Below are 26,622 nucleotides of genomic sequence, written 5' to 3'. Positions count from 1 at the left end.
AATAGCACCCAAATCAGTCCGCAACAATCACAATATCAATTTGAGGTAATAAACGTTTATTTCCAACATAGAATTCACAACGACGACGACTAAAACATTAAGCGATATTAATTCGTCCATTGTCATATAATGTGACCCGTTTCGTCCAACACTACAAACGTACATATATGGATGATTCTCAATCGTTCTTCACCCTACAATGATCATAATAAACTAACTAGGCATTAATTCATAATTTCAACAAAACACAACAAACACCCATTTACACGGCTCAAGCACCACACACCCAACTCACTTCCAACACACTATATTTCATGATATTCATCCTTTTTAACCTACTACTATAGGCATACAAGATTCACAGTACATAAACAAGATGAAATCTTACCTTTGTTATTCACTTCCTTCAATAGTTAGGGTTTGAAATTGGGCACAACTAGTGGTTGGATGACTCAAACAACTCTTCCACGCTACTTAGGGACTTCAATATAGTTGATCTACACCAAGGAATCAATTTTAGAGAAGCTAAAAATGGGGGTTGATTTGCTCTTGCCTTGGCCGAAAACAGTGGGGGGAGGTGGAGCTCTCAATATTTGATATTTTGTAAGTGTTGAAAAATGAGAGAAGATGACTACTTAGTCATCTATTTAGTCCCACAAAATGTCTATATTAACTTTGGCCCACTTAATGTGTTGGACCAATTAAATTTGGCCACACAATGTGTGGGTCCAATCCCATTTACATGGCCACCATGGCATTCTTATACAACATTTTAAATTCCAATATTATAGATTTTGGTCCCAATTTTTCCTAAGTGTTCAATGCCATCAATTTCATATATAACTTATATCTCAAAATAAAATCAAATGATCAAAAGTCCCGACTTCAAATCCCGGAATAATCTTGGCCTTAAATTATCATAGTTCATCCGGGTTGTTCCAATGTATAAAAATACGGGGCGTAACACAAGTTCATTTTATTTCATTTTCCCTTTTCATTCCCCTTATCTCTAGAACACTCTAGTATTCTCTCCACTCTTCAACAATAAGAATCCAAGAGAAATGCATGATCAACTTCATCAAACCCACAAAATCAAGTGTATGAAACCTAATAAAAGTTCATCTACACCAAGAAATCCCAAGGGAAGTGCGCTAGGGTTTTTGGTGCAAGAAGAGAAGTTTCACTCAAGGCTTATTCTCCCATCATCTAAGGGGAGTTTTATGATCATTCCATGTTGTTTAAGGTATTGGAAGGCTAAGACACTTGAATTGTAGAAAGATATAGAAAATGGGTCATGAATGTGTGAATAGTGTCATTGTTAAGTAGTAGTTTGGGGTGAATTACGAATATTGGTATGTTGTGAACGACATTTAGAACATGGAATAAGTATTATATGTGAGAGAATGCAATAATGAATTATGAACATGATTATGGAGAAATTGGAGTGAAATCGTGAAATGTGGGTAGTATAGATGAATGATGATTATTGCTTGTGATATTGTGAATGTTGTTATCAATGTTTGGGAGTTGATATGGATTATGGGGAAAGTAGTATAAACAAAGGAAATGCTGCCCAATTTTATTTAGCTTTAGTGAGCACGTTTAAGTAATCGATGAGCTAATGTTAATGCGAATTCTCTTGAAGGTAGAAACGTGGGCATTAAAGGAGAACAAGCATGCGATAGATTAGTTAAACGTAAAAGGTATGTGAGGCTAGTCCTTTATTTCTATGGCGTGAATCGTATGGCATGATTTTTCCTTCCTTTCCGTGAATCCTCTACATCCCGGAAAGCTAAGAGTCTATGTTCATGAATAGCCACATGAGATAAGAGATATGTTATGAGCCCAATAATGTTGATGATGAGCTGGAGTCTAAAGATTCTAGAGTCCATGATATGATGTTCCTATAAAGTTAATGATGTTTTTTATTGTATACACTCACCTTATATACTACTTCCTTCAAGGTGAGGCAAAATGCTTATAAGTGTTTCATAATGAAATCGGGGGTTCACGACCTTATGTCACCTCGATAAATTATAGTTGTCTTTGAGTTTCTATGCATGCATTATGATGAGTACATGTTGATGATATTACACCGCGTCTATATGGCTGGGCAGCACCGCTAAGGCGGGCGGCTTATAGATGATTACATCGTGTCTATATGGCACGAGCAGTACCACTAGTGGGCGGCATGAGATAGTACCCCGGATGCGGGAGGCCTGGAAGCAGGCTAATGATTATCACACCGTACTGATATGGACGGGCAGCTTATACATTTATGCATACATGATATGATGAGGGTTATGAAGTAAACCTGCATGCATTATTTCTTTTATAAGTGACAGTCAGATACAGTTGCTCCTTATTTGATGTTTCCTTTATCTCATTGACGTATTGTTATTATTTTTGCCTCTCATACTCAGTACAATGTTCATATTGACGTCCGTTTTCTTTGGGCGCTGTGTTCATGCCCACAGGTAGACAGGGAGGTGATCTTGATCCAGACCCGTAGGAGCTAGAAGCTGATTTGAGAGCACTCTATTGTTTCGGAGGTGCCTTTGATTATTCTTTTGTGTACATATGTATATTTTGGGCACGACGGGGTCCTGTCCCGTCCCTATGTCTAACACTCTAGTAGAGGCTCGTAGATACGCAAGTGTGGGTTATATGGTCTCACGATGTTACTATTGTATATATATATATACATATATATATATTATTTTGATAGCCGAAGGGCTGATATGCATAAAAGTAATTATGTTTTTAAATGAAAAATGATCTTTCTAAGATTTGAGTATGAATTTGATAAAAGAACGCTTAATAAGTATGATGAGTAGCATAATGAGTGATGCTTGGTGGTTAGCCCCGTGTACCCGTCACGGCCCCTAGTCGGGTTGTGACAGAGATGGTCGGAGTTTTCCTCAGGAAGTGGTACCCCCCGAGTAAAAGGGCTGAAATTTGTGATCAGATTTATGAATTCAAACAACGTAATGGAGAATAACTTTTTGAAGCTTGGGAGAGGTACAAGGAATATTTGGATAGGAGTCCAAACCACGGTTTTGCAGAACAGATTTTGAAGGAGAAGTTTTACAGAGGTTTGGATCCTATGACCCAAGCAATAGCCAATAATGCTACCAGTGGGTGTATCATAAACAAGTCCTCTGCTACTATTACTGATATACTTAACCGATTGACTACTCACAGCCAAGCATGGCATTCAAGTAATTCTAATGGACTATCACTTGGAACACCGTTGATTCAAAACATTGTGAAAGATAGACAGGAAATGCAGCAGACATTGGCACAATTGGCCACTAGTCTCTCTTTACTAACAAAGAGGCTTGATGAGAAAGAAGCGCAGATGGTAAATGTTTGTGAAGATCTCTGGCATGCCGCCTGGCATGTACCAAGTCCATGAGGATCCATATCAAGAGGGCCCCCTTCCGCAAGTTGATAATGTTCAGTATGTAGATTACATAGCGAAGGGGGACATTCTTGGGTCGATTCAGAGATACTGGAGACCCCAACAAGGGCAGGGGTCACATAATCAAGGAAACTACAATAACAACCATGGGAACTACAATAACAACTATGGTGGACCGAACCAAGGGAGATACAACAACAACAATGATAATTTTGGGAACAGAAGTTCCAACCCTTACATTCCACCAAAAGGGCAATCTAATGATCAAGGTAGTTCGAGGTTGGAGTCAGCGCTCGACAAAGTGTAAGCAAGTCAGACGAACACTGAAAAGACATTATCTGGGCTTACAGAGACGGTGGTCTCTCATTTAGCAGCTATTCAGAATCTTGAACAACAGATGCAGGATCTTTCTAGAGAACAACATCGTGCTAGAAAAGGAGGGCTTCCTAATGAGACTATTCCAAACCTGAAGAATAGTGGGGGAGTGGAACGTACTTTTGCTATTAGCACAAGGAGTGGTAAAATACTTCAAGGTGCTGACAAGAAAGTGGTTGATCTAGAACCTATTATGGAGGATGATGAGGTACGTTCTGAAGTGCCTACTATTGATGTGGAAGTTCGTGGTAAAGAAAAAGTTGCTGATATTCCCGAAGTTGCTGCTGATACAGGGAACCACACAATAAAAGAGGCTCTTCGCCCTTTGACTCAGATGTACAAAGCAAAACCTCCCTTTCCTCCGAGGTTGGCAAAGAAGAATAATGATGCTAAGTGTCAGAAGTTCTAGGATCAGTAAAAGTAGTTAACAGTGAATTTTTCATTCTTAGATGTTGTTAAAGAGATGCCCGGATTTGCTAAGTTTGTGAAAGAGCTGCTTACAAAGAAAAGGTTTGTTCAACAGGAGACAGTTAATCTAACCCATCGAGTAAGTTCAATTATTGTTTCCACCACAGTTCAGAAGAAGGGAGACCCAGGGGCGTTCACTATTTCGTGCAATATTGGGCTTCATGCATTCACTCGTGCTCTGTGTGATAATGGGGCGAGTATTAACTTGAAGCCCCTTGATATTTTCAAACACTCCGGATTGGGGACCCCTAGACCGACTTCTGTGCGATTACAGATGGTAGACAGATCTATCAAGAAGCCAATTGGAGTCATAGATGATGTATTGGTGCAAGTGGGTAAGTTCATGTTGCCTGCTGATTTCATGATTCGGGATTGTGCGGTGGATAGAGATATTCCCATTATCTTGGGAAGACCATTCCTTTCTACGGGAAGAGCGCTTATGGATTCTGAAAATATTGAAATTAAGTTCCGAGTGAATGATGAAGAAGTAACTTTCCAAGCAAGCAAGGGGATGAAGTTACCAAGCGCTTATGAGAGTATCTCGGTTATTGATTCATTTGATGGGATTGATGATGTTGTTGAACATAAAATGGAAGAAGAAAGTTTGGGAGAAGCTCTCGCAGCAGTTCTGATAAATTTTGATGCTTCTAATATGGAGGGTTACGTGGAAACTATAAACGCGCTTGAGGTCGAGGTTCTTACACTTATCACCCAAGAAAGCTTGATCTTGATCTTGCAAATAAAACTACTGTACCAGCTAAGCCTTCTATTGTTGAGCCTCCAACGCTTGAGCCTAAGCAGCTCCCAACACACTTGAGATATGAGTTCCTTGGTCCGAACAATACATTGCCAGTGATCATTTCAGCATTATTGATTGAGGAACAGATTGAGCGTTTAGTGGAGATTTTGCGCGAGTACAGACATGCTATTGGGTGGACCATAGCAGACATTCAGGGTATTCCTGCTGGTATTTGTGAGCATAAAATTCAACTAGAGGAGGACAACAAGCCGAGTGTTAAGCATCAGCGGAGATTGAACTAGAACATGCAAGTGGTCGTGAAAAAGGAGATCATAAAGTGGTTAGATGCTAGGGTAGCTATCCGATTGCAGACAGCAAGTGGGTAAGTCCTATTCAATGTGTTCCAAATAAAAGAGGTATCACTGTGGTGCCTAATGCAAAGAATGAGCTAATTCCCACTCGTACAGTTACTAGGTGGCATGTTTGCATGGATTATAGGAAGCTGAATACCGCCACGTGTAAAGACCATTTTCCCATGCCTTTCATTGATCAGATGCTGGATAGGCTGGCTGGGAGATCTTACTATTGCTTCCTAGATGGATACTCGGGCTATAATCAGATAAACATTGCTTTGGAAGATCAAGAGAAGACGACTTTTACTTGTCCGTATGGGACGTTTGCGTTCAGCCGAATGCCCTTTGGGTTGTGTAATGCACCAGCCACTTTTCACAGGTGCATGATGTCGATATTTTCTGACATGGTAGAGGACTTCTTGGAGGTATTTATAGATGACATTGGTGATTCGCTTGATGATTGTCTTGACCATCTGGGTCAAGTGCTGAAAAGATGTGAGGAGACAAATCTGGTGCTAAATTAGGAGAAGTGCCACTTTATGGTGAAGGAAGGGGTCGTCCTTGGTCACAAAATCTCTGAAAAGGGAACCGAGATCGACCAAGCGAAGATAGATGTGATTGCAAAACATCCTCCACCCATCTCAGTCAAAGCTGTCCGAAGTTTCTTAGGGCATGCTAGGTTCTACAGGTGCTTCATCAAGGATTTCACCAAGATTGCTAACCCGATGTGCAAGCTTCTTGAAAAAGAGGCTAAATTTATGTTCGACGACAAGTGCCGAAAGGCGTCTGATGAATTAAAGGAGCGCCTCACTACTGCTCATGTGATTGTCACTCTGGAATGGTCCTTACCTATCACACCCTAACAGTGGTAGGGTATGACGGGCACCCGACTCTCATCAGAGTTGAGCGAACCTTTAGACATTCGCTCTATCAAATCCTATCATTTCAAAAACTATTAAGAATATAAAACTTTTCCAAAAAGAAATCATTATCTTTATAACGATTATGAAAACTTTCAATCAAATAAGTACTTTAAACCAATTGAAATCATCTAAAATACATACTCTTTTAAAATCCACAAATTACTCAACTGACATCACTTTGTCGACATCTCGACAAACATACCACAGGACACTATCTGCGGAAGTCTCTAAGAAGTAAACTGAACATTATGAGTCAGGACAGGACCCCGACATACCCATAATCATACATATCGATACATGACTCGGCCCAGCTCCAGAATGAGGAGGAACTTGCCAATCTCAGCTGACGTCCAAACATCCTAGCTATACACTTAACCTGCCAAACAATCTGGGGCTGCGGGCATGAACGCTGCGTCCCCAAGCAAAAGGATGTCAGTACGAACAATGTACTGAGTATGTAAGGTGGTAACAATTCATAATCATAATTTGACTTAGGAGAGAAGAAATCGCAGCCTAACTCAATATCTGCAGCCTTCGTTGGAAGAAACATAAATGTGCACACGAAGTCTCAAAATAATCTTTAAGTAAATAATGCAATCCAACACATATGCCGCTCCCGACATCTTAATAGAATAGACCCTTCGGACAGCCGCTTCCGGCTAGTATCACAATAGTCCCTTCGAACAGCCGCTTCCGGCATAATAATGATGGCCCTTCGGGTAGCAGCTTCCGGCTTAATAATGATGGCCCCTTCGGGGAGACGCTTCCGGCTTAACATCAACTCAACCTCAATACACAAATATCAATTTCAATTAATATCATAAGTCACTAATCAAGTCATCACAATCCAGTTATTAGCCTTAGTCATTCATAAGAAGTTATCAAATTTGTATCTCACTAGACTTAGGAGGACATGCTTCCAGGTTTAAGGTTAGAATTGTTATGAAATTCTTACTACTTATATTCTAATCAATTTCATCTTATTGCCCTACTCAAAGAATAAATGATCATATCAATACAAAGGGATGATACTAAGGAATGTAAACATAAATCGTAATTGAAATGAAGTAGTAAAATCTCGCACCCCCTTCGGAGTGGTTTTGAAAATCAAACTTTATGTTTCCTTTAGTATAAAACTAATTTCCTCGAAATCGTTAGTAAAACCATATACACAACTCAACTTGGCACCTTATGGGTATTCCCTTGGGAACAAAATAGGAGTACAATATGAATAAGCCATCACAAGAAACATTTAGACCTTACTCGTCTAAGAATGGAATCATATGGAGTACATATAGAATGAATAACAACAAGAATCATGCCAAAGGAAGAAATGTTTGCCTTACATACCTTTGCCTCTTTCCAACTAACCACAGCCCATCTTCGGGTCATGCTAATCTATCAACAATACCAATTTACCAACAATCATTCAATTATATATCCTTATAATCAATCCTTTAAACTTATCTTTATTTCTAACGGAATTTCGACAACATTTCCTTTATAAACTCGATAACCCCAAGAATCCAATTCAGCCAAATTAAAAACAACAAGAACCATCTCATATAAGCCTTTTTAAACTCAAAGTATCAACTCCCAAGGATATACACCAAAACGGCCCGGTATACACTTTGTATACGATATCTCCAAAATTCAAGAACAACAACTTATCAACAACATCAACAACAATATAAACAATTATTTTATATCAATGTCCAACCAATCCTATCCATTTAATCATACCAAAACAGCCCCCAAGTCATTTGATATCCAAAAATTATAAACGAACTTTGAATGTCATTTTCTCTATTCTAATTCGTCAAATCTATCAATGATCAGGGTAAGAACGTCATTAAAATCTTAAAAATACCTTATATGAGCAGCCACCACGAAAAAAACATCCCCCAAGTTCAATTTTTAGCTTAAAATGACAGCAACAACTTGTACTATACCTTACTCTTCACGAGCCTCGGAATTCGGGACCTCGAACATGATCAATTCTCCACTTTCTCTCTCTAACTTCGCTCTCTCTACATATAAAATATTCAGGACCTTTTGTATGAAAATGAGGCAGATAAGGCTGAAAATTTCCCATAAATAGCAAGGGAAGTGGGCCTGACCCGACTTGGAATCGGGTTGGGCCGAGCCCACTGCCCAGCTTGACCTTTCTGCATTAAAACGTCCATAATTCTTTGTCCCTATGTCACATGCAGGCCCACGACCTATGGTTGGAAAGGTATTTCAATTATCTACAACTTGCATTTTAGGAGTTTTCCCAAATTCCCAAATAATGATGGGGTTATGGCCTCCCTAAGTCAGATCACCCGAAAACGTAACTTAAAAACATCTTTTTGGAGGGCTTCCACTTTGATTTGACTCAAGGGTCCTTCTTGAGTTGTGTTTAACTTCACATATATTATCCATATAACTTGTCATATGTCATTTATAAAATCTTGACATGTGGATCCCACCTCAGCTTACGGTTACGAGGGCTATATATCTTTTAACGTATCATTCCAATTATATTGTACGAATTCCAAATATCATACTCATGCTTTCATCATGCTAATACAGTAGAATTTCATCCTTTATACCAGTAATATTTGCTCCTCCTTGAGCTCACATTAATCCGTCTGCAGCCTTAGTAACATGAAATTTTTTGGGGCGTAACATCCTTCCCCTCTTAGAAACATTCGTCCTCGAATGTTAAATAAAGACTAATACTCGTATCCAATTCCTATGCTTATTAATATCACTCAACCCTTCACAATTCCTAAAGTCCTTTTCAATACTTATCTTTCCTCTATATGCTTCAACTCCCCTTAACCTCATTGATGCTTTCAATTATATTGATTTCTATAAGGGACACATTACTCCCTTTCCTCAAACACATGTAATCATGTTTCTTTCTCTTCTTTGTTTCATTCTTTACTCGTTCAAGCTTACTTTTTTTTTTATACTAACTCAACTCTCGAATGACTCCTTGCTTATCATTGTTTTCCCTCTTAAGTCTCTTCTCATAATCTTATCACATTATTCGAATCACATTAATCTTAGTTCATCAATCTTACTTCTAATCCCCGAGAGAACTTAACTTACCCCTCGACTCACTTCTATATCCTCGAGTAATTTCAGCCTAACTCGCAAACTCATTCTGAACCCATCTTATAACCCTCCTTTCAGTCGATTTACAACTATTATTAACCTTTCATTCTTCAGTTTACACTTGTGTATCTTACTGATCATAACACACATATATATACTGATCACAATCAATTTTAACAAAATTTTGGCAGAACCTCCTCTGTAATTCGTACTACCCACCTGTATACAACCAACCAACAAGCCTTAGAAGGCAACAATCAAAATATATCAACTTGCCTCACATGGCCACAATCAAAATATATCAACTTGCCTCACAGGGCCACAATCATATTACAACACCCTATACATACATGTACAAATACTTTTCACAATGGCATTCTCAATTCGCTAAGAAGCATACTTTTCTTACTGCAATCCTTAACATGCAGCACTTACCTCAAATAGCAATCATTAATCATCAAAGAACTTATCTTTCTTACAAACAATTCCAATTTTTCAACTATAATTGTACTTTACAATCACTTAATCGAAATTCGAATCTTAAAGTTAGCGGCAAGGATTCAAGGCCTATAACACAGCTCTATAGCACAATCTATAATCTGAATGAAGGGAAACCATCCTAGATGCCCTGTAGCCTCCTGTTCATAAGTGTGGTCGACAACACACCCATGAACAAGACTCTACCTGACACGACTTTACAGACAACCCCTAGAACGAACTGCTCTAATACGACTTTGTCACACCCTAAAAGTGGTAGGGCATGACGGGCACCCGACTCTCATCAGAGTCGAGCGAACCTTTAAACATTCGCTCTATCAAATCCTATCATTTCAAAAACTTTTAAGAATATAAAACTTTTCCAAATAGAAATCATTATCTTTATAACGATTATGAAAACTTTCAATCAAATAAGTACTTTAAACCAATTGAAATCATCTAAAATACATACTCTTTTAAAATCCACAAATAACTCAACTGACATCACTTTGTCGACATCTCGACAAACATACCACAGGACACTATCAGCAGAATTCTCTAAGAAGTAAACTGAACATTATGAGTCAGGACAGGGCCCTGACATACCCATAATCATACATATCGATACATGACTCGGCCAAGCTCCAAAATGAGGTGGAACTTGCCAATCCCAGCTGACGTCCAAGCATCCTAGCTATACACTTAACTTGCTAAACAATCTGGGGTCGCGGGCATGAACACAGCGTCCCCAGGCAAAAGGACGTCAGTACGAACAATGTACTGAGTATGTAAGTTACAAGTCATAATCATAATTTGACTTAGGAGAGAAGAAATGGCAACCTAACTCAATATCTACAGCCTTCGCTGGAAGAAACATAAATGTGCACACGACGTCTCAAAATAAACTTTAAGTAAATAATGCAATCCAACACATATGCCGCTCCCGACATCTTAACAAAATAGACCCTTCGGACAGCCGCTTCCGGCTAGTATCACAATAGTCCCTTCGAATAGCAGCTTCCGGCTAGTATCACAATAGTCCCTTCGGACAGCCGCTTCCGGCATAATAATGATGGCCCCTTCGGGCAGCCGCTTCCGGCTTAATAATGATGGCCCCTTCGGGCAGCCGCTTCCGGCTTAATATCAACTCAAACTAAATACACAAATATCAATTTCAATTCATATCATAAGTCACTAATCAAGTCATCACGATCCAGTTATTAGCCTTAGTCTTTCATAAGAAGTTATCAAATTTGTATCTCACTAGACTTAGGTGGACATACTTCCAGGTTTAAGGGTAAAATTGTTATGAAATTCTTACTACTTATATTCTAATCAATTTCATCTTATTGCCCTACTCAAAGAATAAATGATCATATCAATACAAGGGATGATACTAAGGAATGTAAACATAAATCGTAAATGAAATGAAGTAGTAAAATCTCGCACCCCCTTCGAAGTGGTTTTGAAAATCAAACTTTATGTTTCCTTTAGTATAAAACTAATTTTCTCGAAATCATTAGTAAAACCATATACACAACTCAACTTGGCACCTAGTGGGTGTTCCCTTGGGAACAGAATAGGAGTACAATATGAATAAGCCATCACAAGAAACATTTAGACCTTATTCGTTTAAGAATGGAATCATATGGAGTACATATAGAATGAATAGCAACAAGAATCATTCCAAAGGAAGAAAGGTTTTCCTTACATACCTTTGCCGCTTTCCAGCTAACCACAACCCATCTTCGGGTCATGCTAATCTATCAACAATACCAATTTACTAACAATCAATCCAATATATATCCTTATAATCAATCCCTTAAACTTATCATTATTTCTAAGCGACAGCATTTCCTTTATAAACACGATAACCCCAAGAATACAATTCAGCTAACTTAACAACAACAAGAACCATCTCATATAAGACTTTTTAAACTCAAAGTATCAACTCCCAAGGATATACACCAAAACGGCCCGGTATACGCTTTGTATACGATATCTCCAAAATTCAAGAACAACAACTTATCAACAACATCAACAACAATATAAACAATTATTTTATATCATATCCAGCTAATCCTATCCATTTAATCATACCAAAACAGCCCCCAAGTCATTTGATATCCAAAAATTATAACTGAACTTTCAATGTCATTTTCTCTATTCTAACACGTCAAATCTATCAATGATCTGGGTAAGATCATCATTAAAATCTTTAAAATACCTTATATGAGCAGCCACCATGAAAGAAACATCCCCCAAATTCAACTTTTAGCTTAAAACGACGACAACAACTTGTACTATACTTTACTCTTCACGAGCCTCAGAATTCGGGACCTCGAACATGATCAATTCTCCACTTTCTCTCTCTAACTCTCCTCTCTCTCTATCTAAAATATTCTGGACCTTTTGTATGAAAATGAGGCTGAAAATTTCCCTTAAATAGCAAGGGAAGTGGGCCTGACCCGACTTGGAATCGGGTTGGGCCGAGCCCACTGCCCAGCTTGACCTTTCTGGCTTAAAACGTCCATAACTTTTTATCCCTATCTCACATGCAGGCCCACGACCTATGGTTGAAAGGTATTTCAATTATCTACAACTTTCATTTTAGGAGTTTTCCCAAAGTCCCAAATAATGATGGGGTTATGGCCTCCCTATGTCAGATCACCCGAAAACGTAACTTAAAAATATCTTTTTGGAGGGCTTCCACTTTGATTTGGCTCAAGGGTCCTTCTTGAGTTGTGTTTAACTTCACATATATTATCCATATAACTTTTCATATGTCGTTTATAAAATCTCGACATGTGGACCCCACCTCAGCTTACGATTACGAGGGCTATATATCTTTTAACGTATCATTCCAATCATATTGTACGAATTCCAAGTATCATACTCATGCTATCGTCATCCTAATACAGTAGAATTTCATCCTTTATACCTATAATATTTGCTCCTCCTTGAGCTCAAATTAAGCCGTCTGCAGCCTTAGTAACATGAAATTTTCTGGGGCGTAACATTACCTTTTGAGTTGATGTGTGATGCGAGTGGTTTTGCGATAGGTGCTGTGCTTGGTCAGAGGCACAATTAAATTATGCCCCCGATCTACTATGCTAGTAGGACACTCAATGCGGCGCAGATGAACTACACGGTGACCGAGCAAGAACTGCTTGCAATTGTATATGCTTTTGAGAAGTTTCGGTCCTATTTGCTAGGGTCCAAAGTTGCGGTGTACACTGATCATGCTGTGTTGAAATATTTAATGGAAAAGAAGGAAGCTAAGCCACGACTGATTCATTCGGTCCTTTTGTTACAAGATTTTTATTTCGAAGTGAAAGATCGAAAGGGGTCCGAAAATCAGGTCGCAGATCATCTCTCTAGACTTGAAGAAAGTGGGGTGCCAGCAGAAGAACTTGACATTGAAGATGCGTTTCCAGATGAGCAAGTTTTGGCGGTGTCTATATAGATGGAACCTTGGTTTGCTGATTTTGCTAACTACTTGGTGACTGGTGTCATTCCCGACGAGATAAAATCGTATCAAAAAAAGAAGTTTTTGCGGGATGTTTGTCAGTACTATTAGGATGAACCATACTTATTCAGAACTTGCGCTGATAATATTATTCGGCGTTGTGTCCCAGTGTGTGAGGTATTGGAAAATTTGAAGTCTTGCCACGACTCTCCGGTTGGGGAACATCATAGTGGTACGAGGACTACTGCCAAGGTTCTCGAATGTGGTTATTTTTGTCCTACTCTTTTTCATGATGCCAATCTGATGGTGCGTTCTTGTGATCAATGCCGAAGACAAGGTAATATTGGTAGGAGGCAAGAGATGCCTATGAACTTTGTAATTGAGGTTGAAGTATTCGATGTTTGGGGAATTGATTTTATGGGTCCCTTTGTAAGCTCTTGTGGCATGAAATACATCTTGGTGGCTGTTGATTATGTCTCCAAATAGGTAGAAGCGGTGGCTTTACCTAATAATGAAGCCAAGAGTTTCATGAGATTCTTGAAAAAGAACATATTCACTCGTTTTGGTACCCCAAGGGCAATAATCAGTGATGGTGGTTCTCACTTTTGCAATAAAGCCTTTGCGGGATTAATGGAGAAGTATGGACTCAAGCATAGTGTGGCAACCCCGTATCATCCTCAGACAAGCAGGAAAGTTGAAGTATCTAATCGGGAGATAAAGAGTATTTTAGCAAAGACAGTGAATGCAAACAGAATTGATTGGGCCCGCAAGCTCGATGATGCTATATGGGCTTACCGGACTGCCTTCAAGGCTCCAATTGGGACTTTACTCTTCAAGCTAGTTTTTAGAAAGGCATGTCACCTGCCAGTTGAACTTGAACATATGGCCATGTGGGCCTTGAAGAAGCTTAACATGAATTAGGAAAAAGCGACCAAACTCAGGTTGTTTCAGCTCAATGAGATGGATGAGTACCGCTATTAGGCATATGAAAGTGTTACACCTCAGAAAATTTCCCGTTGGTACGAAAGTAAATGAACTAATGATGTGTGCGAGGAGTGCGAGTGTATAATGTTTCATGGGAAATGTATGTAAAGGGATGTGGATGATTAGAATGAAAAGTCGAGAAATGAGAAAAATTGAAAGTTGACAAAACTGCTCAGTGGTCGTATAGTGCAAAATACGGACCGTAAAGTGCAATACGGTCCGTAAACTTGACGTCGTAAACTGGCATGTCCAACTTCAACTTTCTGCCAGCTGAGGAAATTGCTAAAATACGACTTGGTGGACGGACCGTAAAGTGATTTACGGCCCGTAAACCATGGTCGTAAATCACCATGCATGCAGGCCAAAGTTTCTGGTTCTGCTTAAGCTTAAAAACGACCACGAGGGACGGTCCGTAAACTGAAATACGGACCGTAAACCTCCATGGACGACCACTGTTCACCCAGCACAGATTTTTCAATTCATTAAATATGAGGATCAAGACTTGTCTTATTTCATTTACAACATTACACCACTTCTCTCTTGAACTTCTCTCTACATTTATTTTATGAGTTTTCAAGGATTATAAGTCATCCATAACAGTAAGACAAGTAAATCAAGGATAAGGGAATCATCAAGGATCATCCAAGTCAAGAAATCCAAATCGAGAAAAACTAGGGTTTTGCTCAAAGAAGAGTATTATCAACCAAAGCTTGTTCCTACAACTTCTAAGGTAAGATTCATGATTTTTACAAGATGTTTGAGGTATTGGAGAATTAAAATACATGGATTGTAGAAAATGTGGTCAACTAGGTCATGAATGATGAATAGTGACATTTTGAGAAATAGTTTGAATTGAGTTATGAATGTTGTTGTGTTGTGATATGAATGTGTTATAAATGGTATTAAGATCATGAACTAAACACTTTAGACAAATGGACGAAGATGGGTGTTATAATCATGAATGTGGGTGAATTAGAGGCAAATTGAGGAATTCTAGATAATGTGGATAATGTGAATGACTAATGGCCATTGTTATGATATTAATGAAGGTATAAACGCTAGCATTGGAAGGGAACGTGCAAGCATAGAATAGTTCGACGGAAAGGTATGTAAGGCTAACCCTTCTTTCATAAGGCATGGTTCTTGGCCAAATTCCTAAATTCCTCTATATGAGTATGTTGTCCTCACATGGTTGACATTCCGAGCTCATAAGCTCACGACCCTTGATATGTACTATGCTTATACTACGTTCCTCGTATGACGAGTAAGTCTATAATGTAAATGTAACGATAATGATGAGGATAGTAATGATGATGAGAGTAAAATGAGACTAGAGATGCTTACGAGCTACGATATATGTGTATGTGTGCCTATGAAGGGCTATAATAAGACCCCGAGCTTATGATGCCGGGTAAGACTATATGTATATGACTATGTATAAACTATGTATACGATTACGAAACGCGCGCACACCTCTGCAGAGGGTACGGATAACCCTGATGCCTTGGTAGGGCAATGTATGTATGACCTTGAGCTTTGGTTGGCCAAGTATGTATAAGACACCGATCCCATGAGGTCGGGTATGCTATGTATATGAAATGACTATGTATATAATATGAATATGAATGTGAAAAGACTATGTATAGGAATACGAATAAGGAAATGTATACGAATATGAGCACAAGTATGGTACGAGTATTATTATGGGATACGAACGACGATGTATGCAAGTAAGCGACATGATGATGATATTATTGTCTCCCCTCCTATGCTATTTTCATATGATATCTATTATGCTTCTATATTGATGTTGATCAAGCTTTACATACTCAGTACATTCTTCGTACTGACGTCCTTTTGTTTGTGGACGCTGCGTCATGCCCGCAGGTGCACAGCGACACAAATTTGATCCTTAGCTGTCTATTCGGAGATTTCATAGAGAGCTCCATTTCCTTCGGAGCCATATCTTTTGGGTACTCATTCTTTTGTGTATATAATCATGGGCATAGCGGGGTCCTGTCCCGCTAATGTGATATGTTATACTCTTAGAGGCTCGTAGACGTGTGTGTGTGTGGGTAGATGTGTTTGGCCTTGTCGGCCTATGTTTTGTATATCATTTTGTCGGCCACGTTGGCCCATGTTTATTGATGTAGCATAAATGCCTATGATGATATAAATGTGTGGTTGTCCATAGGGTACTAGTTGACGAATCAATGGAAATGGATGTATAATTATGTGGCTCACCTAGATGTAAGCATAAGAGTAAGTTAAAAGGGTGTTCGGGTGGGTTAGCACAGGGTGCTCGTCGCGGCCCCGAGTTGGGTCGTGACAAAAGTGGTATCAGAGCAGTTGAGTCCTAGGATGTGTCTACGAGCCATGTCTAGTAGAGTCTTGGTTATGGGTGTGTTGCGCGCCACACTTATAAACGAGAAGCTGCAGACATCTTAGGAATATATGACCTTCTTTCTTCATAAGAATCGTGCGATAGAGCTATGATGTAAGAAATTCTTGTTCCTAAATCGTGTGTTGTGTATTTCAGAGATGCCTAAAAAGAAAAAGGCTACAGCAGCCCAAAAGGGCAAGACGGTGGCAGAAAACCGGGCTGAAAGAGCACCGCCACCGGTAGTAGAGGAAGATGAGTCCCAGAGTGCGGCTCAATCTCAGTCCTCCCTGACAGTGCCTGTTACTGAGGAGCACGTGGGAGCCTCAGCCCCAGCTCCAGCTCCAGCTCCTCCACCGAATGCTTCGGGCGAAGACGTAAGAGAGGCCATTAATTTGTTGACTCAGTTGGTTGCGGCCCAGACTCAGAGGCCAAGCGCAGGGCAAGGTGACAGGACTGTTAGTGCAAGGGCCCGTGACTTCATTACTTTGAAACCCCCGGAATTCTTTGGGTCGAAACTTGAGGAGGATGCCCAGGACTTTATTGATGGTATGCTAAGGACGCTCCGGTTGATACATGCTTCAGACACCGAATCGGTGGAGCTAGCGTCATACAGATTGAGGGATGTCTCAATCCAGTGGTATACGGTTTGGATGGCTTCGTAGGGATCCAATGCACCTCCGCCGGTATGGCAAGAGTTTGTCGATGCTTTTCTCCGTCACTACATACCTCCAGAAGTTCAGCGAGCTAGGGCCGATAAATTCTTGAATCTGAGGCAAGGTAGCATGAGTGCTACAGAGTATAGTCTCCGCTTCAATTCCTTGGCTAGGTATGCTTCGGCCATGGTAGAGGATATGGGCGATCGGGTGCACCGGTTTGTGAAAGGCCTAGGGCCACACTTGATGGATAAATGTTTGACTGCGTCCCTTCAGGATGGCATGGATATTGCACGCATTCAGGCACATGCTCAGGAATTAGAGGAACACCTACAGCAGCGGAGAAATGAACGCGAGCAGGATAGGGGCCATAACAAGAGGGCCAGACCTTCGGGTTCGAGGAGCGAGTCCAGGGGCGGACACAGACAAAAGTTTCCCAGTCATTCGGGCTATTCTATGACCAGTACACCTCCACAGTTCACGGGGCAGAGATTTGACAGATCTAGTCGTTCCGAACCGAGTCAGAGTTATTCGGGGTCTCAGTTTAGAGGTGATTCAGGCCAGCCAAAGCCACCTGTATCACGATGTTCTCAGTGTGGAAAGTTGCATTGGGGTCAGTGCCGATCATGTTCAGACGCTTGCTATTCATGTGGTCGGCCAGGCCATATTATGTGTGATTGCCCCTCATTACATGGTAGAGGTAGGACCCAGCCATCAGGGTCGGCAGCCGGATCTTTGGTATCTTTACACCCTACGGGGCCAGGTTCACATGCGCCAGTCAGCCATGGTAGAGGTAGAGGCAGAGCTCCCAGTACTAGCGGTCCTCAGCACCGTATTTATGCTTTGGCTGGACGCCAAGATCTTGAGTCTTCTCCTGATGTGGTCACAGGTATATTATCGGTATTTTCTCATGATGTATATTCTTTGATTGATCCGGGCTCCACATTATCATATGTTACTCCATATATTGCGGGTCGATTTATAATTGAGCCGGAGTCTATCAAACCTTTTGAGGTGTCTACACCCGTGGGTGAATCGGTAATAGCTAGCCGAGTATATAGGAATTGTGTGATTGTGATTTGTGATCGTCGTACCATGATTGATTTGCATGAGCTAGAAATGGTAGATTTCGACGTTATTATGGGCATGGATTGGTTGGCTTCTTGTTATGCCAATGTTGATTGCCGAATGAAGATGGTTCGTTTCCAGTTTCCGGGAGAACCAGTCTTAGAATGGAAAGGGAATTCGGCATCACCAAAAGGTAGGTTTATTTCCTATCTAAAGGCAAGGAAGATGATCACGAAAGGGTGTATTTATCACCTAGTGCGAGTTCAAGATGTAGAAGCTGAGCCGCTGACTCTTCAGTCAGTTCCGGTAGTGAACGAATTTCCGGATGTGTTCCCGGATGAGCTTCCAGGCTTTCCTCCCTAGCGAGAGATAGATTTTGCGATTGATGTGTTGCCAGACACTAAACCCATATCTATTCCTCCCTATAGGATGGCACCCGCAGAGTTGAAAGAGTTGAAGGAGCAATTAAAAAACTTGCTTGAAAAAGGCTTCATTAGGCCTAGTTCATCCCCGTATGGAGCACCCGTATTGTTCGTCTGGAAGAAGGATGGCTCTTTGAGAATGTGCATTGATTTTCGGCAATTGAATAAAGTGACAATTAAGAACAAGTATCCCCTCCCAAGGATTGATGATTTATTTGATCAATTGCAAGGTGCCAAATGGTTTTCAAATATTGATTTGAGGTCCGGGTATCACCAAGTAAGAGTTAGGGAGAAAGATATCCCTAAGACAGCTTTCAGAACAAGATATGGCCATTTCGTGTTCCGAGTAATGTCGTTTGGGCTAACTAATGCACCGACAGTGTTTATGGACTTAATGAACAATGTATTCAGGCCTTTTCTGGATTTATTCGTGATTGTATTCATCGATGATATCCTAGTGTATTCTAGATCCGAGGCAGAACATGCGGATCACCTGCGTGTTGTCCTTAGAGTTCTTCGAACTCGAGAGTTATTCGCGATGTTTTCCAAATGCGAGTTTTGGTTGAACTCAGTGGCATTTCTGGGCCACATTGTTGCAGCTGACGGTATTCGAGTGGATAGCCAAAAGATTGAGGCCGTGAAGACCTGGCCAAGGCCCACGACCCCTACGGAGGTTCGTAGCTTTTTGGGCTTAGCCGGTTATTACAGAAGATTTGTTAAGGGTTTATCTTCTATTTCTGCACCGCTCACCAAGTTGACTCAGAAGTCAGCTAAGTTTCAATGGACATATGCTTGCGAGCGTAGTTTCCAAGAGTTGAAAGACCGACTGACTTCAGCCCCAGTCTTGACACTTCCAGAGGGATTGGAAGGATATGTTATTTATTGTGATGCTTCAGGCGTCGGGCTAGGCTGTGTATTGATGCAAAATGGTAAGGTGATTGCGTATGCTTCTAGACAACTACGGAAATATGAGCAGAATTATCCTACCCATGACTTAGAATTGGTCGCGGTGGTCGATGCTTTAAAGCTATGGAGACATAACTTATATGGTGTCCACGTGGATATTTATACAGATCATAAGAGTCTCCAGTACATCTTCAAGCAGAAAGAGTTGAATTTGCGGCAACGACGATGGCTAGAGTTTCTAAAAGACTATGATGTTGAAATCCTATACCACCCCGGAAAGGCAAATGTTGTGGCTGATGCTCTTAGCCGTAGGTCGATGGGATGTCTAAGTGAGGTACGACCAGAAAAGAAAGAGATGGCCCGTGATCTTCAGCAGTTAGCTAGCCTAGGAGTCCGAGTGGTGCACTCAGGTAGCAGCGGAGCTACTATTCAGAATTCAGCAGTTTCATCGTTAGTAGCGGAAGTAAAAGAGCGACAATATGAGGATCCCATGATAATGCAGTATAGATATACACTCCCTCAGAAGGAGGGGTCATCATTTGACATTTCGGAAGACGGAGTTCTCCGATGTCGAGGCAGGTTATGTGTTCCCGATGTGGCAGGTCTACGCCATCAGATTTTGAGAGAAGCCCATTGTTCCCGTTACTCCATTCACCCCGGAGCGACGAAAATGTATCATGATCTTAAGACTATATATTGGTGGAATGGGATGAAGAAAGACGTAGCAGAATTCGTAGCTCAGTGTCCTAATTCCCAACAAGTGAAGATAGAACACCAAAAGCCGGGTGGCTTATTGCAAGCTATAGAAATCCCAACTTGTAAGTGGGAAGTGATTAATATGGATTTCATTACAGGGTTACCCCGTTCTCGACGTAAATATGATTCTATATGGGTGATCGTGGATAGGCTCACAAAGTCAGCGCATTTCTTACCGGTCAGAACGACCTATGTGGCAGAAGATTATGCCAAGCTTTATCTTAAAGAGATAGTGAGACTCCATGGTGTTCCGGTACCTATTATCTCCGATAGAGGGACTCAGTTTACAGCCAAGTTTTGGGGGTCTTTCCAAGAAGGTTTAGGGACCCAAGTGCGCCTAAGCACGACGTTTCACCCACAGACCGATGGGCAAGCTGAACGTACTATTCACACTCTTGAAGATATGTTACGGGCATGTATGATAGATTTTGGAGGAAATTGGGATGACCATTTGCCACTCATTGAGTTTGCTTACAATAACAGTTACCATTCTAGCATTCAAATGGCACCGTATGAAGCTCTATATGGGCGAAAGTGTAGATCCCCAATTGGGCGGTTTGAAATCGGAGAAGCCAAGTTGATAGGGCCAGATTTGGTCCAGCAAGCAATAGAGAAAGTCAAGCTCATACAAGATCGATTGTTAGCGGATCAAAGTCGCCAGAAGTCCTATGCAGATAATCGTCGAAGGGACTTAGAGTTCGAAGTGAATGATTGGGTATTCTTGAAAGTGTCGCCGATGAAGGGCGTGATGAGATTTGGCAAAATGGGGAAGCTCAGTCCCCGGTATATTGAGCCATACAAAATTGTACGCAAAATAGGCAAAGTGGCCTATAAGCTAGATCTACCTCCAGATTTGGAGTCAATCCATCCAGTATTTCTTGTCTCGATGCTTCAGAAGTGTGTTGGAGATCCTACGAGGATCGTCCCAGTGAATGATATTCAAGTGACAGAAAAGTTAACTTATGATGAAATGCCCATTGCCATATTAGATAGGCAAGTACGGAGGCTTAGAAACAAAGAAGTGGCCTCAATTAAAGTTCTGTGGAGAAATAACAATCGAGAGGAAATGACATGGGAAGCAGAAGAGAATATGCGATCCAAACACCCACATGTATTTCAGCCCTCGGAAGAAGTCCAAGATGAGACGTCAAAACCATAAGGTATGCATGTTTTCCCTTTTATACATTCAGGTCGTGTGTGGCCAAATTTCTAGTGCTGTTGTATTATTGCCCTGTGAGGCATTGTTATTGTGGGCTGTTGTGACAGGGTGGTAGTGCCACATTACAGAGGAAACTCTGGCGAAATTTTTATAGAATTCCCCAAGCCTTTAACATTCGAGGACGAATGTTCCTAAGGGGGGTAGAATGTTACACCTCGGAAATTTTCCGTTGGTACGCAAGTAAATGGACTAAAGATGTGTGCGAGGAGTGTTAGTGTATAATGTTTCATGATCAAGGTGCGTAAATGGACGAGAATGATTAGAATGAAAAGTCGAGAAATGAGAAAAATTGAAAGTTGGCAAAACTGCCCAGTGGTCGTATAGTGCAAAATACGGACCGTAAAGTGCAATACGGTCCGTAAACTTGACGTCATAAACTGGCATGTCCAACTTCAACTTTCTGCCAGCTGAGGAAATGGCTAAATTACGACCTGGTGGACGGACCGTAAAGTGATTTACGGATCGTAAAGTGATTTACTGCCCGTAAACCATGGTCGTAAATCACCATGCATGCAGGCCAAAGTTTCTGGTTCTGCTTAAGCTTAAAAATGACCACGAGGGACGGTCCGTAAACTGAAATACGGACAGTAAACCTCCATGGACGACCACTGTTCACCCAGCACAGATTTTTCAATTCATTAAATATAAGGATCAAGACCTGTCTTATTTCATTTACAACATTACACCACTTCTCTCTAGAACTTCTCTCTACATTTATTATATGTGTTTCCAAGGATTATAAGTCATCCATAACATTAAGACAAGTGAATCAAGGATAAGGGAGTCATCAAGGATCATCCAAGTCAAGAAATCCAAATGGAGAAAAACTAGGGTTTTTCTAAAAAAAGAGTATTATCAACCAAAGCTTCTTCCTACAACTCCTAAGGTAAGATTCATGATTTTTACAAGATGTTTAAGGTATTGAAGAATTAAAATACATGGCTTGTAGAAAATGTGGTCAACTAAGTCATGAATGATGAATAGTGACATTTTGAGAGATAGTTTGAATTGATATATGAATGTTGTTGTGTTGTGTTGTGATATGAATGTGTTATAAATGGTATTAAGATCATGAACTAAACACTTTAGATGAATGGACGAAGATGGGTGTTATAATCATGAATGTGGGTGAATTAGAGGCAAATTGAGGAATCTAGATAATGTGGTTAATGTGAATGACTAATGGCCATTGTTATGACATTAATGAAGGTGTAAACGCTAGCATTGGAAGGGAACGTTCAAGTGTAGAATAGTTTGACGGAAAGGTATGTAAGGCTAACCCTTCTTTCATAAGGCATGGTTCTTGGCCATATTCCTAATTCCTCTATATGAGTATGTTGTTTTCACATGGTTGACATTCCGAGCTCATAAGCTCACGACCCTTGATATGTACTATGATTATACTACGTTCCTCGTATGACGAGTAAGTCTATAATGTAAATATAGCGATAATGATGAGGATAGTAATGATGATGAGAGTAAAACGAGACTAGAGATGCTTACGAGCTATGATATGTATATGTGTGCCTATGAAGGTCTATGATAAGACCCCGAGCTTATGATGCCGGGTAAGACTATATGTATATCACTATGTATAAAGTATGTATATGATTACGTAACGCGCGCGCACTTCTGCAGAAGGTACGGATAACCCTGATGCCTTGGTAGGGCCAGGTATGTATGACCTTGAGCCTTGGTTGGCCAAGTATGTATAAGACACCGATCCTATGAGGTCGGGTATGCTATGTAAAGGCTATGTATATGAAATGACTATGTATATAATATGAATATGAATGTGAAAAGACTATGTATAGGAATACGAATAAGGACATGTATACGAATATGAGCACAAGTATGGTACGAGTATTATTATGGGATACGAACGACGATGTATGCAAGTAAGCGACATGATGATGATATTATTGTCTCCCCTCCTATGCTATCTTCATATGATATCTATTATGCCTCTATATTGATGTTGATCATGTTTTACATACTCAGTACATTCTTCGTACTGACGTCCTTTTGTTTGTGGACGCTGCGTCATGCCCGCAGGTGCACAGCGACACAAATTTGATCCTTAGCTGCCTTTTTGGAGATTTCATAGAGAGCTCCATTTCCTTCGGAGCCATATCTTTTGGGTACTCATTCTTTTGTGTATATAATTATGGGCATAGCGGGGTCCTGTCCCGCTAATGTGATATGTTATACTCTTAGAGGCTCGTAGACGTGTGTGTGTGTGGGTAGATGTGTTTGGCCTTGTCGGCCTATGTTTTGTATATCATTTTGTCGGCCACGTTGGCCCATGTATATTGATGTAGCATAAATGCCTATGATGATATAAATGTGTGGTTGTCCATATGGGACTAGTTGACGAATGAATGGAAATGCATGTATAATTATGTGGCTCACCTAGATGTAAGTATAAGAGTAAGCTAAGAGGGTGCTCGGGTGGGTTAGCACCGGGTGCTCGTCGCGGCCCCGAGTCGGGTCGTGACATTTTGGGTACTCATTCTTTTGTGTATATAATCATGGGCATAGCGGGGTCCTGTCTCGCTAATGTCATATGTTATACTCTTAGAGGCTCGTAGACGTGTGTGTGTGTGGGTAGATGTGTTTGGCCTTGTCAGCCTATGTTTTGTATATCATTTTGTCGGCCACGTTGGCCCATGTATATTGATGTAGCATAAATGTCTATGTTGATATAAATGTGCGGTTGTCCATATGGGACTAGTTGACGAATCAATGGAAATGCATGTATAATTATGTGGCTCACGTAGATGTAAGTATAAGAGTAAGCTAAAAGGGTGCTAGGGTGGGTTAGCACCGGGTGCTCGTCGCGGCCCCGAGTCGGGTCGTGACAGAAAGTGCAGCGCTTTACAAAGAGAGGATGAAGCAATATCATGACAAGAAAATCCTGAAGCGGGAATTCTACAAGGGTAACCCCGTATTGCTGTTTAATTCTAGATTGAAGCTGCTTCCGGGCAAATTGAAATCACAGTGGTCAGGCCCCTTTGAAGTGGTATGTGTCTCACCCCATGGAGCTATTGAATTGAAGTCCGAAGACGGAACTCGGACATTTATGGTGAACGGGCGGAGGGTGAAACACTACAATGGTACGATTGACGGAGTTAGGATTGTGGATCGATATCGGATGAAGCACCTTGGGCCGAATGCTAAAGCGGCGAGTCCCGACCAAGAGTAATCAGATAACACCGTCGTGATGCGACGTTAAATTAAGCGTTTCTTGGGAGGCAACCCAAGTTTAAAATTCTGTAATTCTGTAATTTTGTTTTGTAGGTTTTAGATTTTTATTTCTTTACAGATGTCGAGAGTGCAAGAACAGAAACTCAGAAAACCCAGCAAAAGTACACCAGAGCACAAAGACGGGTCGTCAACACATCGACGGACTGTCAATGTACAATGACAGTATGCAGAGCTGAACTTCTGAGGATTAGAATCTGCTCGTCAGCAGGTAAGTAACTCGACGAGCATATCGACGGACCGTCGACACGTTCGACGATGCCGTCGAAATACTCGTCAACTGGTATGCTCTGTCCTTACATTTTGTTGGTCGTAAATACGCTTTGGCGAGTCGTCAACATGTCGACGACTCATCCAAATACTTCAAAAAAAAAAAAATAGGGTAACAGTTGGTGTTTTAAATCAAGTAAAAGGGTAGAGGTTTTTTAAAATATTCAGTTACTCACCACAACTTCCCTCCATAACTCCCCATTATTTCCTCAATCAATACCCATAATTTCATCCAAAAATCACTCCCATTACAATCCCACAACCCTTCACTCTCACCACCATTGATTTTCGAAACCCTCTGCCCTCTTGAATTAGAAAATCTGCCACCTTGGGTTTAATATTTGAGTCAAGTGTTCTTCCACTTCTTCACAGAAATAGGTATGATGAGTAAATTTCGACCCTCTCTTAGTTTTACCATGGTATTTGTTTGAAAATTACTAAAGGAGATGCCTAGGGTTCCTAAATTAATTGTAGAATTGGATTTTGGGACCTAGGTTCGATTTGATGGTATTGAAATGAGTTGGGTGTGTTGTTAACTAGAATGGGGTGATATCTGTGATGTTGAATACTAAGGGTAGAAATCATGACTTAGCGTTTGTATTTGTTGAATGGAATCTATGATTGAATTGGCAAAATTGTGAAATTGTGGTTGGGGGAAGGGAATTTGGTATGTCTGTTGTTAGATGGACTTGTGGGGATGAGAATATCATGCTCCCATTGAGTCGGCAGGCATTTTGATCAACTTGTTAGTTCATTATGCCCGCCAATGGTCCGAAAAAGAAAATCCAATTCTCTGTTGAAATTTGATGCTTAAGGAGCGAAGTCTGAGTAACTCCAACGGGTCGGAGGGTATTTCGATTAAAAGCCTTGGTTTGATATCGTTATTCCCACCAAACAAAACCTGGATAATTACCCAAAGTCAAAAAGTGGGGTGAAGTCTGAGTAAACCCGACACCCCAAAACCTCAAATGTGCCTAATAACGAAAAAAATTGGTTCTCTGATTGATTGAAGTGGAAAATGCAAAGCCGAAACAAATGTTTGATGGCTGTAACTGTTGGTTGCTGCTGTAGGGCCGTAAACATGTCGATGGCACCGTCGACAGGTCGGCGAACTGTCTTTGTACAAAGACGGTCCCGTCGAGCTGTTTGACAATCCGTCGACAGGTTCGACGGCTCGTCAAAGCACATCGACGGTCTGCAGACTCAGAACATCAGAGAACTGAAGATTTTTTTTTTTTTTGAAACTAAATGTTTAGACTTCATTTGTACGGATTGACTAGATTGTGGTTTTTGCTGGTTACAGGTATGGCGCCACCAAAGTTGACAACCACCCGAGGGGGTGGGTCGAAGCAAACGCAAAGAGC

The 26,622-nt window shown here is 40.8% G+C and overlaps 1 non-coding gene across 1 annotated transcript; it reads right to left on the bottom strand.

Moving 5' to 3' along the window:
- Positions 1-2,953: 2,953 nt before the first annotated feature.
- Positions 2,954-3,060, bottom strand: LOC132604818 (small nucleolar RNA R71). The gene has a single exon (XR_009568913.1). It is a non-coding gene; the product is annotated as a small nucleolar RNA R71 (small nucleolar RNA).
- Positions 3,061-26,622: the final 23,562 nt, after the last annotated feature.

The sequence above is a fragment of the Lycium barbarum genome, chromosome 7 (genome assembly GCF_019175385.1).
Source record: "Lycium barbarum isolate Lr01 chromosome 7, ASM1917538v2, whole genome shotgun sequence".
Lineage (NCBI taxonomy): Eukaryota > Viridiplantae > Streptophyta > Magnoliopsida > Solanales > Solanaceae > Lycium > Lycium barbarum.
Note: the sequence above shows the minus strand (reverse complement) of the source record. Positions and strands in the feature narration are given on the sequence as shown.